General features: G+C 43.3%; 1 protein-coding gene across 3 annotated transcripts in view; it reads left to right on the top strand.

Annotated features, from left to right (window-relative positions):
• The first annotated feature begins 5048 nt into the window (after positions 1-5048).
• The window catches only part of TRPC4 (transient receptor potential cation channel subfamily C member 4), a 68094-nt gene continuing 59292 nt past the window's right edge, over positions 5049-13850 (top strand). For all 3 annotated transcript variants that reach the window (XM_033173060.1, XM_033173059.1, XM_033173058.1), the window contains exon 1: positions 5049-5138. The gene's annotated coding sequence lies outside the window, so the exon portion shown is untranslated. The remainder of the gene's footprint in view (positions 5139-13850) is intronic.

Below are 13850 nucleotides of genomic sequence, written 5' to 3'. Positions count from 1 at the left end.
ATTCACTAGATGCTTCTGCCTCTCCTGAACCCTTATATGTGACCGAGAATACTAGTGAAACAAGCTAAACCAAGCATATTCACTCCCCTTTGCTTGCATATTTCCTGAAACATAAACGTCAATTTGCTGTGTTTTGATGTGATATTCTGCAAAAATTTAGAAAGAAATGCTAAAATCTCTGTTCACAGTCTAGTGAAACTGAACTTGCTCCACTCCAGCAAAGGGATGCATGTCAAAACGGACCTCTTGTTTCGTGGCTTGGAGCAACACACACATTGTTGCTGTTGCTTGCTGTTCAATGGGGTTTTTTTTAAATGAGTCGTCCCCCCCAATCTAAGTGTGGGTTAAAGGTAAAGGTACCCCTGACCATTAGGTCCAGTTGCAGACGACTCTGGGGTTGCGGCGCTCATCTCGCTCCATAGGCCGTGGGAGCTGGTGTACAGCTTCCGAGTCATGTGGCCAGCATGACCAAGCTGCTTCTGGCGAACCAGAGCAGCGCACGGAAACGCCGTTTACCTTCCTGCCGCAGCAGTACCTATTTATCTACTTGCACTTTGACGTTCTTTTGATCTGCTAGGTTGGCAGGTGCGGCTTAGGAAGTGCTAATTGAGGGGAGAAGAAAACAACACACAGCATGAATGTATCCCCTCAGGTACCACCTACTAGTGTGGGCAGAAACACCAAGACACATTTTGGAGGGATAAAATTGGAAGTGCTCTCATGTGGACAAAAGGGTGCAGATGAGCACACAGAAAGAGCACCCCCACATAAACATTAACACCCAAGTGTGGACACAGCCTATGGGTCTCAGAATCAGACTTGCCTTTCTTAAAATCCAGTATCAATGGAAGTGTGTCATCTTTTCCAAGCACTAGGTAGAGTGAGGTGGCTGCTTCTGTTGGTAGATACAGGGGCTAGGGTGTGTCTGTGAGAAGTGAGTTGTTCGGACAACAGGAAACCCTGAGGTCCTAAAGAGGCATTGCACTCCCCTTCTCTGCCATTTTCTTTCTGGCTAGTGGTTTCTGTCTCTTTGTAATCTCTGTTTGAGATCAGATACTCCCTATAAATGGTTTTCTGCGGATTCTGCTATACAGTGTGTAGATGGATGCTAATGTTTTTATTTAAAAGTAAATAGTTTTCAAATGACTGAAGATTTTGAAAGATTTTTCTGAGCACTTGAACACTTGGGGTCAAAAGAAAGTAATTAAAAACAACTGCTGTTGAGACATTTCATTCCGAATCTGCTAGACAGAACCAAACAGAGGATGGTGACAGGTGGGTGTCTTGCCCGCCCCCTAACATAAAGCCTGGATGTGAGGTAGCTTTGTCTGAGAATTGTTGACTGGACCAAAATCGAAAGTTATGAAAAGACAATGATGAGTTAAGTGAATTTAAAATGTGAAACTGCTCATGTTCATAAAGGTAAAGGACCCCTAGATGGTTAAGTGCAGTCAAAGGCAACTATGGGGTTGCGGCACTCATCTCGCTTTCAGGCCGAGGCAGCCAGGGTTTGTCCACAGACAGCTTTCTGGGTCATGTGGCTGGCATGACTAAACCGCTTCTGGTGCAACGGGACACCGTGACGGAAACCAGAGCGCATGGAAATGCCGTTTACCTTCCGTGCCACAGCAGTACCTATTTATTTACTTGCACTTTGACGTGCTTTCAAACTGCTAGGTTGGCAGGAGCAGGGACCGAGCAACAGGAGCTCACCCCGTCGCGGGGATTCGAACCGCCAACCTTCTGATCAGCAAGCCCTAGGCTCAGTGGTTTAGACCACAGCTCCACCCGCGTCCCTAATGAATGTAGTATTGCCCTCCTAACAAGAGCAGGTGAAAGACCTGCAGTAACATAACTCATTTACAAGTTAAACCTCATGAAACTTCAGTTCCTTGCATGAGTTGGCTCTGGAAGAGAGAATGGCTTTCATGCCTTTAACAGCTATGTGGCAGCCATATATTAATCAGAGTAAGCCCTTTGTAGTATGGAACTACAATTATGGGGAAAGCGCTTCACCTTATGATATTCTATCTGTTGGGCATCTTATTACTTGTGTGTGACTCCTGATTTATTTTTGGGGTGCTCTACCCCCACTTGTAGAAGATGGTGCAAATTTGCCTGTACATAAAGTATATGCAATTTTATGCAAATGTGGGTCTTCTTTGGCAAGTGTAGACTGGGCCCAGAAAATCCTGTTAGCACCCTTGGCTTCATGGCCTGCCCTTTGCTAGACTCCTGCTTTCAGGTATAGTGGTAGACAATATTCCACCCAGCGCTGGAAGAAAAATTCAACTGTCAGTACGGTCACTTTCTGTACACTGAATAAGAGAGGTAACAATCTTGTCCTTTTTTCAGGTAGCAAAATATCATGAGCCAGCCCTGGCCCTTTCTATTGCATTTTTTAAATCATAGATTCAGCATTAATATCGATTTTGTTGTTTTATGTCTATGTTTGGGTTCTTTGGTTTAGAAGAAAAAATAGGATAGACCATTTTAAATAACAAGAGTGCAAGTCATAGTTGTTAGTTGATAGTACTAATGTAATGCCTTGTGACACTTAAAACAGCACTGTAGTGCCCACTAGAGGAACTTAATTCTTCGGTTCCATTTTCTACCGCTAAAGAATGAATTTCCATACAAACACATACAAATACATAGGACTTGGCTACTCCAGAAGTTAGCTCAGGTGCGCCAAGTTGCCCCCAACATTGGGGGATCCATCACGTGTGCATGGCGCCCCTGAGTTCATTCAATTCCCACTATTACAGCCCTTTTAGAGTTTGTACTTGCTGGCGATGTATCCCAAGGCATTCCTCCGCCTAGCTGCTCTTGGGAGAAAAAGACAAAATGGGAAAAAAGCAAATTATAAGCAAGTAAACACAACATGGGGCTGCCTTTGAAGAGTTCTCAGAAACTTCAGCTGGCTCAAACAGCTGCAGCCAGACCAATGTTTGAAACTCCTATTGCTCTAGGAATTTCATTAGTGTGAGCAGTTTCTGAGCTCTGGACACAGTACTGCAACTCAGATTTCAGATTAAAACTGCAGAGTGGAAGGAAAGGAGGACTTTTTCTGCCTCCCCACCTCCAGCTACTCTCTGAAGACTGGAGAACAGACCCTCTTAAGAATATTAGGGGGGGTTGGCACGGGGATGACTAGACCATGTGAAAACTGAACATCATATTTTAGCTGCAGTTCATTCATTTTCAGCTTTGTGTCCTTGTTATAAAAGAAACATGCCTAGACATTACGTTGTTGCACTCATAAACTAGGTTTAAGGTGCCATGTAGCTCCTAGCTTTCATATCTCAGCTTCTAACACTGAGAAAGACTGTTGACCAGGGCTGGTTATAGGGTGCATATGACCACCTTGTTACAATAGTTCCACTGGCTGTTATGACCTATAAAGCCCCGCATGGCTCAGGTCCAAGGCATCTGAAATACTGTATTCCCTCTTATGAACCTGCCCAGGTTCTGAGATCTTCAGGGGAAGCCCTTCTCTTGGTCCCACCACTGTCACAGGGACACTTGGTGGGGAGGTGGGAAAGGGCCTTCTCAGTGGCTGGCTGCTCCCAAACTCTGGAACAAATTCCCTGGAGAAGTTAGGCTAGCTAGGAAAACTGGTGCTATTAACAGTAATCCTTCTGGTTGGTTAATTGGTTTGGCAACTTCCAGGCACATGATGTGTGATGCTAATTATTTTCCCCAAGAGTTAAATGATGACTGATCAAAGGCAGCTGCTGGAGAGCTATGAGATTCAGGAGAGCTATGAGAGCTATGAGATTCAGGTGAGGGTGAGGGTCAGATGACTTGTCAATCCCAGCAGGTATATAAGAGGACAACCCAGGCCAAACCCATCTCTTTCTATTCCCATATGTTGTCGCCCACGGAGCGCAACTATGCTCAAATTGACAAAGAGGCATGTGCCATTCCCTCTGATGCAGATCTGTTATATATATATATTGGGGGGTGGGGGGGGGGGTTAGGGGAAAGATGATGGTGTGTAGCCTGGTGTAAATTAATTTGTAGCCTGGGGGGATTACCACAGGTGGACTGTCCCTGAGAACTTTAGACTTTCCCCAGGACAGGTGAGGGTGCTGATCCCTTATTTTCAAATCTGAAATTTGACAGCTATATTCCAGTAGCACCTTAGAGACCAACTAAGTTTGTTCTTGGTATGAGCTTTCCTGTGCTGCACAGCTACGAAATGATTGTGTGACTGCAGTACATTGTTTATTGCTTTCATTTTATGGATCAATCGTCTCGTTAGATAGTCAAATTCATGTTAAATTGCTGTTTTAGGGGTTGTTTTCCAAAGTCTGGAACGGATTAATCCATTTTGCATTCCTTTCTATGGCAAAGCGCGCCTTGGTTTTGGAACGCTTCGGTTTTGAAACAGACTTCCGGAACGGATTAATCTTGAGAACCAAGGTAACACAGTAAGGGCATGTAGGGGGATAGATAGATAGATAGATGTTTATTCGGCATTCGCGCCCATCTTAAGCATGTAGGGGGGGAAAGGCCCTGACTTAAGAACGGCGCCCTTGCCGGGTTGCCCTTTCAGCTACTACCGGTTGTAAAGCCTGTGTTCCCTCAGGAACCTAGAGGGGGCGCGCGGAGGCGAGGCGCCAATTCCCGCCTTTCCCAGGTGTTTTTGTATGTGTGTGTTTTGTGTGTGTGTGTGTGTGTGTGTGTGTGTGTGTGTTCGTGCGCGCGCGCGCTTTTGCTGGTGTCGGCAGACTGAGGGAGCCAGTCGAGGAGAAACCCTCCTCCGTCTGAGGCGAGCGGCGTTCCTTGTGTGAGGGGAGCCGAAGAGGAGCTTCGCAGACGACGCTCCGCTTGCCCGCCCTGCCGGAGCCGGCGTGGGTGCGTGGGTGGGAAGGATCTCCCACGCACGCCCACATCGCGGAGAAGCCACTGCTCTCTCCCGGTCCCCCACCCCGCCCGGACTCATCTGTTGCGCCGCGGCGAAGCGGCACCTCCGCCGGGGGGGGGGAACCCTGAGGAGATCCTGAGGGGAGCGCCGGGCGAAGGCGGCTCGGGGTGGCTCGGGAAAGGACTTGAAGGAGAGAAAGAGAGAAACCTTCGCTGTCTTCGGGAAAATGCGGCTGCCTCGCCGAGCCTGCCTTTCCTCACGCCCAGTAAGTTCTCCCCGGGTCGCTTGGGGACTGTACGGTTTTGTTTGGGGGTTTTTTTTGTATCTCTAGAACGGTTTTTATTATTCTTAAGGGAAAAGATTCCTGCATTGTAGGGGGGTTGGACTAGATGACCCTCGGGGATCCCTTTCCAACTCTTCTGATTTACTCTTTTGTCGTAATTCATAATCAGAGATTATAGGGGTGGGGGGAGGGCGGGCAGCCACCACCTCGAAGCGGTTTTAAAACAATCCGGAATTGCCAGAGGAAAGTCAAATGCGAAGTACTGTATAGGTTTCCCATCACTTACCATCAGAGGTAACTTTTTCGTGCCCCGGAGGGAACAGCGGCGTGAGAGGCGCTTTAGGAAGGGGCTATTTCTCCCCCAAGAAGCGGGGTGAAAAAGGTGGTGCTGGTTAGGACGCTCTCAGAGAGACCCATAACTCGGAGGGACGAACGTGACTCCAATCCTCCCAATGCTGAGGTCCAGAGGATCCTCACAAAATAAGGCGGGTTGGTGGGTAGAGCGGGAGGCATTGTTATTACTCTATTTGAAGGCTGCAGAAGGGTCCCTTCACACGTTGCAGCAAAAAGACCGGGCCTGTGTGTCCCCTTTCTGGGCTGCCTCGTTTCTGTCAAATTATTTCTGTGTTTGTGAAAGTGTGCAAGCAAACACCCGCCTCCGTCCGTGCCTCAGCCAATTCTCTCGTTGTTTTTTCAGACACAGGAGCGCCTTTTAAACGCTATAGAATGGAACATAGGAGAGAGGGTCATCGGGTTTTGCTAGGTGGCAAAGGGGGGTGGGGTGGGGGAAATGACAGCACTTTTAATCCTGCTGCCAGTGAGAGAAGTTGTTCCCGTTTTGTCAGATGTAGGACTGAGGTTGTAAGACTGTGATGTGTACGGTCAAGAGCCGGTCCATGCATATATGTGTCACATTGCTTGAACATGTGGGCACTGTACTCAAGGCTGTTTCTTTCAAATCTCACGCAGAACCAAGATGTTTCTTGGTATTTCATTACTAGCTTGTCAGGTTTAAAAAATAATTAAAAAAAATCTTAGCCATCTATAACTTTGCAGTTCTATCCTGTCAATAAAAAATTTGGTTTGTTTCTCAAATCTACTTGCTAGCTATGAGCACGGCAGTAGCACTAAAGGGAGAACATTACCCTTTTGTACAGGTGAGTAGCCTTGGTACCAATGATGCTCCTTTTGATTTTAGCCACATCATCATTGTATGCATTTGAATAGATTGGTTCAGTGTTATTGATTATGCAGAAGAAATATAGGCCTGTTTTGTAGAATTTCAACTTTTGCTTGACATTTTTTTTGTCTAGAAATAGATGAGAAATGATGGGAAAATATTCAAAGTATAGTGCAAAAGCATTAATCTGAATTTATTTATGAGGCAATACGTTAATCAGAGAAGGAGAGTGGAAACATGAAGTGATATCTGGAAAGAATTTTGGAGAAGTGAGGACAAACAGAAAAATATTATGCTATATTGAGTTAACATGAAATCTAATCATTATTATTGCAATCATGTTGATTTTTTAAAGAAACTGATCCGATTGAAACCTTGTTTTGTAGAATAAATGACAGAATGAGGTTCAGAGCCCCATGAAATTCACTGGATGGCCTTTCTTCCTTAGCCCTTTCTACATGAAGCTGGTGATTCATTTGTTTAAACCTGGGCCTGTTCTAATCACATAATGCAAGACTTGGGAGAGGGAGGTGCTGTGAAGTGCAGGTAGCCATATAGGTGAGGGGTTCTGAACTCCCCTTCCCTCCTGCAGCTTATGTTCCTACTCCCTTTCACAGTTGGTCTCTGATACCAAAAATGAGCCTGGCAGTGCCTAGAGGCAGGGGCATACTTCAGTCTTTCAAATTTCAGTGGCACGCCAAAATTTGGCATCCCTTTCCATTCTACACATGCACTATGTCATAGTTGCTAAACCCTTTGGCATCCCCTTCAGCTCAGTGCCCAATGCGGCGGAACTGATCACACTACCCTAAATCCATCTCTGCTGGAAGAACAGCAGGGAGGTATGCCATGGGCAAAGGGGGCACTCAGCTGCCCCTTACAAAGTTAAAACTGGGCCCTCACATTTTTATTTGATTGGGTCAAACCATGGCTTTAAAAATGGTTCTGCTACTATCACCTGCAGTTTGAGACTGCTTTTCAAGGTTAATTAGAAAGACTTGCAAATCTCCAAAGAATCTTGTTCTTCTTGTGAACTTTGAGATTACAGTAAAAAAATCTTTTCCAGTTCTGAAAAATCAAACTTGATAGGAGCCAGTTAAACATGCTACAGATCTTAACTGGAATATTGCAGCATTCAGCCCTTTAGGTTTGTTCTTTTTCAGTTTGCATATAAAGCCAAGTGCTACAGAAGTCTGCAAGCACACAGAAGGAGTCAGGGAAGAGAAGAAATTGAGAGGTTGGTTATGGCAAATAACTGTGGTGAGAGGAGCAACAGACAGACTTATATGGTAAACCTAGTGACTGAAGGAATTCATCTGAGCATTGTGTTCACTTTTGTAAGCTCCTAGATGGTCTGGCTAAATTACAGACACCACGAATCTAAAAAGAAGTAGCTGGCACACCATAAAATAGGATAAATCTGGACAAGATGAATTTCAGAACTATGGAATACATTACTGGGCAATTTTGATTTTTACAAGCATTGCCTCCACTAATATCTCAATCTATTCCCAGCACACCTGGCGACCAAAATATATTTAAATGAGACAGTGAAAAAATGTTCAGTATTTAAAAATGACCACTCCAGAATAAACTTCTTATGCCAGACAGGAATATTAAAGGAAGAGAAAGTAAGAAAGTACAGAGAGTGCTTATCATACACACCACAAAGTAAGATGAGTGTGGCACCCCAGGAAGCCTCTTGGGCTCCCTAGGGTGTAGATAATCTCAGAAGCTCTTTCCTCATCCAAGAATTCCTTCCCCATGGAGGGAACATGCCCAGCACATCTGAAGGCTCAAATGTATACTAAAACTAAATCAGAAACACGTTTACCCCAGGGAAGTTAGCAGACTGCAGAACAAAGAGAGATTATGAGGCCAGTTCACAGAAGGATAGGCATACCAGAAAGCAGTGGGATGACTCTGTGGTGGTGGAGCAAGGTTTCGGTTGCTATCTTAGATCAGCAAGGTGTAAGTATGCTGAGGCTATGGCAAGGGCAGACTTCGATTTCCTGGTACTCAAATATACTGTTTTTCTAATCATAGTACTTATAGATGTATGTTTATTTCTTGCAAAATGCTTCTTACAATGCATAAAAATAAAAGGCTGTCATCATGCAGCCCCCATTGGAGGATTTGCAATGTCTCATAAGTATCCTGGATTTGCATGATGTCGGGGCGGGGGGATGAAAAAATTCATCTTGCTCAACAGCAGTGGCCATGGAATAGTAGTGGGAAGGGACAGATACTGAGGGGGAGGGAGACGTGGTTTAAGTAAAGCCGATATGGAGAAAAGTGAGAAGAAATTTATTCTAAACAATGACAAAGTTTGAGTAAAAAACTGGAATATTTGAGGGTTCTGCAGTCTTCATATCTCACATTGGGCAGCTGAGGGATGGAAGAGGGAGACGTTTGAGTATGTTGAGAAGGGAAGAACACTGAAAGGGGGAAAGTGGTACTTTTAAGCAACAGGTGATGTTTGAGTAAAGCAGGGGTGGAGAAAAACCGAGGAGAAAAGTGACAGAGGGTTGAGTATAGTTAGCAGGAGGGACAAGACACAGCAGGTGTGGGAGTGGCAGCTTAAAACAAAGCAATGAGAACTGTACACAGCATTCCAGGTGAGGTTGCACCATAGATCATTTATTAATAAGTTAATAAGCCCAGGTTCCAATACAGAACTTTGAGGGAACTCCACATCCCTGAAGGGGACCCACTCATCTCTTTCTTGCTCAGGTTCTCCAGGTAAACTATCTTGCTCTCGAGGGAACAAACTGGTTCCCTGAGGTGGTTGTTGTTGTTGTTGTTTAAAAAATCATTAGTCTACTACAAAATAAATGGAAAATTAAAAAGAAAAATTACACCCTCCCCAAGAGATGAAGTCTGCATCCAAAGCTGAAGTCCATTCAAGTCCACATTATACGGTATATCTAGATGCAGAGGACTGCAAAAGATAACACAAAAAATAGTTCCAGTTACAGGTGGGTAGCCGTGTTGGTCTGCCATAGTCAAAACAAAATCGAAAATTCTTTCTAGTAGCACCTTAGAGACCAACTGAGTTTGTTCCTGGTATGAGCTTTCGTGTGCATGCACACTTCTTCAGATACACAAATAGTCAAAACAATAAAAAATGCTTATATGCAGTGTGAAGCCCTTTGTAATAATTCTTCACTGTATGCATAATAAAACAAACACTGTACTGCAAATGACTCTTTATTTTATACTTTATGCCATTCTAAGTGTATTGGTGAGTTTCTCAAAAAGTGCCAATTTCCAGACCTTATTATACCAGTTTGTCAGAGGCTCTTTCCATACATTTCTAATGCCAAGTTACAATGTCTTGCTGCAAAGAATAGATATCCAATCAGTAGCTTAGAGTGCACACCTGTGTTCTCCCCACAAAAAAGGTTTTACAAATACAGTTGTGATATTTAACCACCCTTCGTCTAATAATTTTGTGGATTTCATTAAACACCTCATCCCAAAATTTGTATGCCTTTGTACAAGTCCACCACATGTGTTGGATTGATCCAATGTCACAAAAACTCACCAACACTTAGGAGACAAATTGTGAGCAATAAAGGGAAGAGTTGGCAACCCTGTTGAGTGCCCCTAAAAACATGGGCATTTCCACAGATGAATGGGACACAGATTGCTGTCAATGCATGAATAAATTTAGGACCAAACTGAAAATAAGTTATTTTAACAAAAATTGCCTATGTATGCTAAACAAATCCAAGGCCAAAAAAGAATAAATCTGTGTAGAATAAATCCAAAATGATCTGGGTAGAGAATTTCAGTTATATGACATTAAAATTGAGTTATTTAAATGAATATGATTTTATAATCATTATTTAATACTGAGGATTCCATCCTCAGGGGGTGATCATCGATTGTGTCCACATAACAGAAAATTGGACACTGTCCTGGATCCCATTTAGGAGGTGCACCAGATATAAGGCAACATCACCAAAATATATGTAAACTTCACTTGTAAACCCATCAGGGCCTGGGGATTTATGCAATTTAAGAATTTGTGGCTCAACTAATGGGCTGCACCAAAGTCAATTTACCAGAATTTTGAAGAAGGGATTTAGGTCAGTTTAGGCCTCTAGGAAAGAGGATTTTTGTCAGCAGAGTGAACAGTTGATGATGATTGAATGGGGATGCGGGCAGTTGAAGCCCCCCCCCCCAGAAATCCAAGGGTCTGCTTTTGTAGGTTCCCCCCACCAGAAATGGACTAGACTTTAACTGATCTTGAAACAGAACCTTAGTTTTGCAGCTCCGTGGAATTGCTAAGTGGTACCTCTGGTTAAGTACTTAATTCGTTCCGGAGATCCGTTCTTAACCTGAAACTGTTCTTAACCTGAAGCACCACTTTAGCTAATGGGACCTCCCACTGCTGCTGCGCCGCCAGAGCACGATTTCTGTTCTTATCCTGAAGCAAAGTTCTTAACCTGAAGCGTTATTTCTGGGTTAGCGGAGTTTCTAACCTGAAGCGTACTTAACCTGTGGTACAACTGTAGTTGCAGAGTGAGCAGACTTCCAGTTGCTTGCCCTTGATGACAACCACTTACAGAATGAAAGTAGAAGGTTGCAGAAGAGGCTGGGCAATGTACTACTCATGATGAATTCAATGGATCCTGGGTGAACTTCTTGTATTTCATCCTATTTCGTTAGAATCCCTGATACATTGCTGCTCTCCAAACAAAAGCTTGTATTGCTTGTGAAGTCAGGCCAAGCCTGACAGAGAGTTAAGACAGGCTTCTTTAGAAGAAAGCAGCCCCTGCAATGACTTGCGGGAAGCTCTTGGTATTTCTGCGTTATTCCACATAATTAGAATAGGGCTTCAGGCCCAGTGAATATTTTTCTGACTGTAAGAAAATAGGTTCAGGGTGCATTCATTAACAGTGATGGGGATAAAGATTGTTTAGAGGTAAAGTATTATTTTCATTGCAGCAGGGTTTTTTTCTGTGCTTCTTTTTTATTCAAAGCAAATATAATATTGACACCAGCCCAAACTTGCTTATAAGAAAAAGTTGTGATTCATTATAGCTTGCCATTTGTCAAAGAACACAATCTTAACTGGAAATACTTCTGCACCACCTCTACTGAAACTATTCAGAACTATGCTGTGCTCATGTGTAGCTCCTGTTCGTTTTAAAGCGGCTTGCATTGGAAAGCTTCATGCTAAATTGGGACAATAATTTTTAGGAAAGCATTTGCTCAGTATTGGCTCTACTGTGTGCCACCACTCTGAAATCCTGCTTAACTCACACGATCCAGTCACTATAGGACCAAACTTGTGCTGATGATGCTGTTTGAGGATGGGAGCTTGATTTCAATTCCAAAATCCACTTATACCACAACATGTGCAAAAGAAGATTAAGTGGTGCCACACAAAAACAATTATCTTGTACTATAAAGACAACAACAGAAAAGAACCACATGTGACAAAACTAGCACATAGACATAAAAACATATTCATCTCTCTTCTTCCCACCCACCAGCAGTAGCACTCTTGTGAAATCAGCACTAATATTTTATTTCATGGAGGTTTTCTGTAGGTGGGTGGGTGGAGGATGACTCTAGTTAGATAAAACATATCCTAGCCTGCTTTTTATTTGCTACTTCAGATTTTCATTTGTTTTAAAAATATGGTTATATTCTTTGTTCTGCTGAGTTTAGGGATGTACAGACAAGCCTCAATCCATTATTATATTCATTTGCACTTTCATCTGGTATTTTCGACTCCACTGCAGTTGGTTTAATTTGCACAAGTCCATGTTTTGTTTCATCATTTGCTGATGCAGAAATATATGTCTTCTTAATGAATAGATATAACAGACAGTCTTGTCTCAGCCATCAGCAGATATTTGGATTAACTTCCTGGCATGTTGCCTTTCAGAGTTCATAAAGTGGCTAATGGCCCGTCACAAATCTAACTATGGCTGCAACCTAACTATGTCTACTCAGAATTAAGTCCTATTGCATTTAGTGGGGTTTGGTCCTAGGTAAGTGAGGTTGGGATTGCAGCCACTCTTGCTACTTTGGTTTCACAGTTCAGTATGTACTTGTCATCCCATCTCATTTTCCTCACTCAGATATCAGAGAGGGACAATTTAATTATAGGTCAAGAAACTTTGAAGTAGGGAGGAAAGGAACTGCAAATTCAATATTTTTGTAAGCCACTTTCTGGTTGGGATTTTAAAAAATTAAACAATGTGTAAATTTTATGAAATGCGTAAATAAATAAATTTTACTTTTAAAACCAGGTTTCAGGGTGGTGGTAAATGGGCGGTCAAAGCCAGATGGTTTTTCCCACTTCGATAAAAAGCTAGACGTTTAAGATAAAGCAGAAATAAAATCCACAGGTAACAGAAGGGTTCATTATTGACTCTGAAGCAGCAAAAAGAAAGAAACCTCAGCAGCAGGGTAGAAGATCAATCTATCCCAGTCTTGGATGAGCTGGCTAAAATCTAATCATTAAGAGGCACTAACTTTTGCCCTGTGGAAAAAAATAGAGCAGTTGAACACAAAATTCAATTAAAAGATTCCAGTGAATCAAGGCAGATGCCTGGAGTGTATAAGACCCCTTTGAATAAGCAAAGCATGCAATTCCCACATAGCTTCAGAGGGGCAAAACCCGAAATAGCCTGTTAGAGGACACAAGTTTCAAAGCAGCACTCATAAATTAAAGAGTGAAGTGGCTAGCTGAGCAGAAGTTGTGATACAGCCCATTTTACACAACTGTTGTTAGTTACCCCACTATCTCACAGCTCCTAAGTGGCAAGTGGTTTCTTCATCCAAAAAAAGGCCCCGGTGCCTGAGAAAAGGCCTAAATTTTTGAAAATGCAGTCAGGTTCCTTATACATAGGAGCACTGTAGGGATCCCAGGTACACAACTTTTTTGAAGGCAACTGTGGTAGCCTCTGCCAACTGAGCCTTTGTGGAGAATTGGTAATTACCGTACATCCAGAACAAAAAAGCAAGGGGGAACAAACAAAAAGGAAATCCCATTGTGGGATACTTCAAAATGGGAGCCTTTTTAGCAGCTCCTAATACCCTTTATAGGGGATACCAGTGCATGAACCACTGTGGCTGAGTGAGCCCTATTCAGAAATGGTAATTGCTGGCATACCAACCAAAGCTGGTAAAAGGCACTCTAAACTGTTGCGGCCACCTGGACCTCAGGCAACACAGATTAACCCAGGAGCACACTTGAGTGACATGTCTGGGCCTTCAGGGAGAGTGCAACCCTATCCAGAACAGGTAGCTGACCTGTCTCAAACCTGGGAACAACCTACCCACAAGGCTAGTTTTGCTTAAGTTTACTTCAATAGCAAGTCTTGGACATGTAGGTAGTAGAACTGAGCTGAAAGAATTAAGAACTGCATGTGGAAAAGAGACTTAAACACATAGCAGGGGAAAATTGTACATGTTGTGAAGCTCAGTGGCATTGGGTTGCCTATCCGACTTTATGTCCTATCAGGTTACTTTCCAACAAATTAGTTGGT

The sequence above is a fragment of the Lacerta agilis genome, chromosome 16 (assembly GCF_009819535.1).
Source record: "Lacerta agilis isolate rLacAgi1 chromosome 16, rLacAgi1.pri, whole genome shotgun sequence".
Taxonomy (NCBI): Eukaryota; Metazoa; Chordata; class Lepidosauria; order Squamata; family Lacertidae; genus Lacerta; species Lacerta agilis.
The sequence above is the reverse complement of the archived record's forward strand: the minus strand, read 5'-3'. Positions and strand labels throughout refer to the sequence as shown.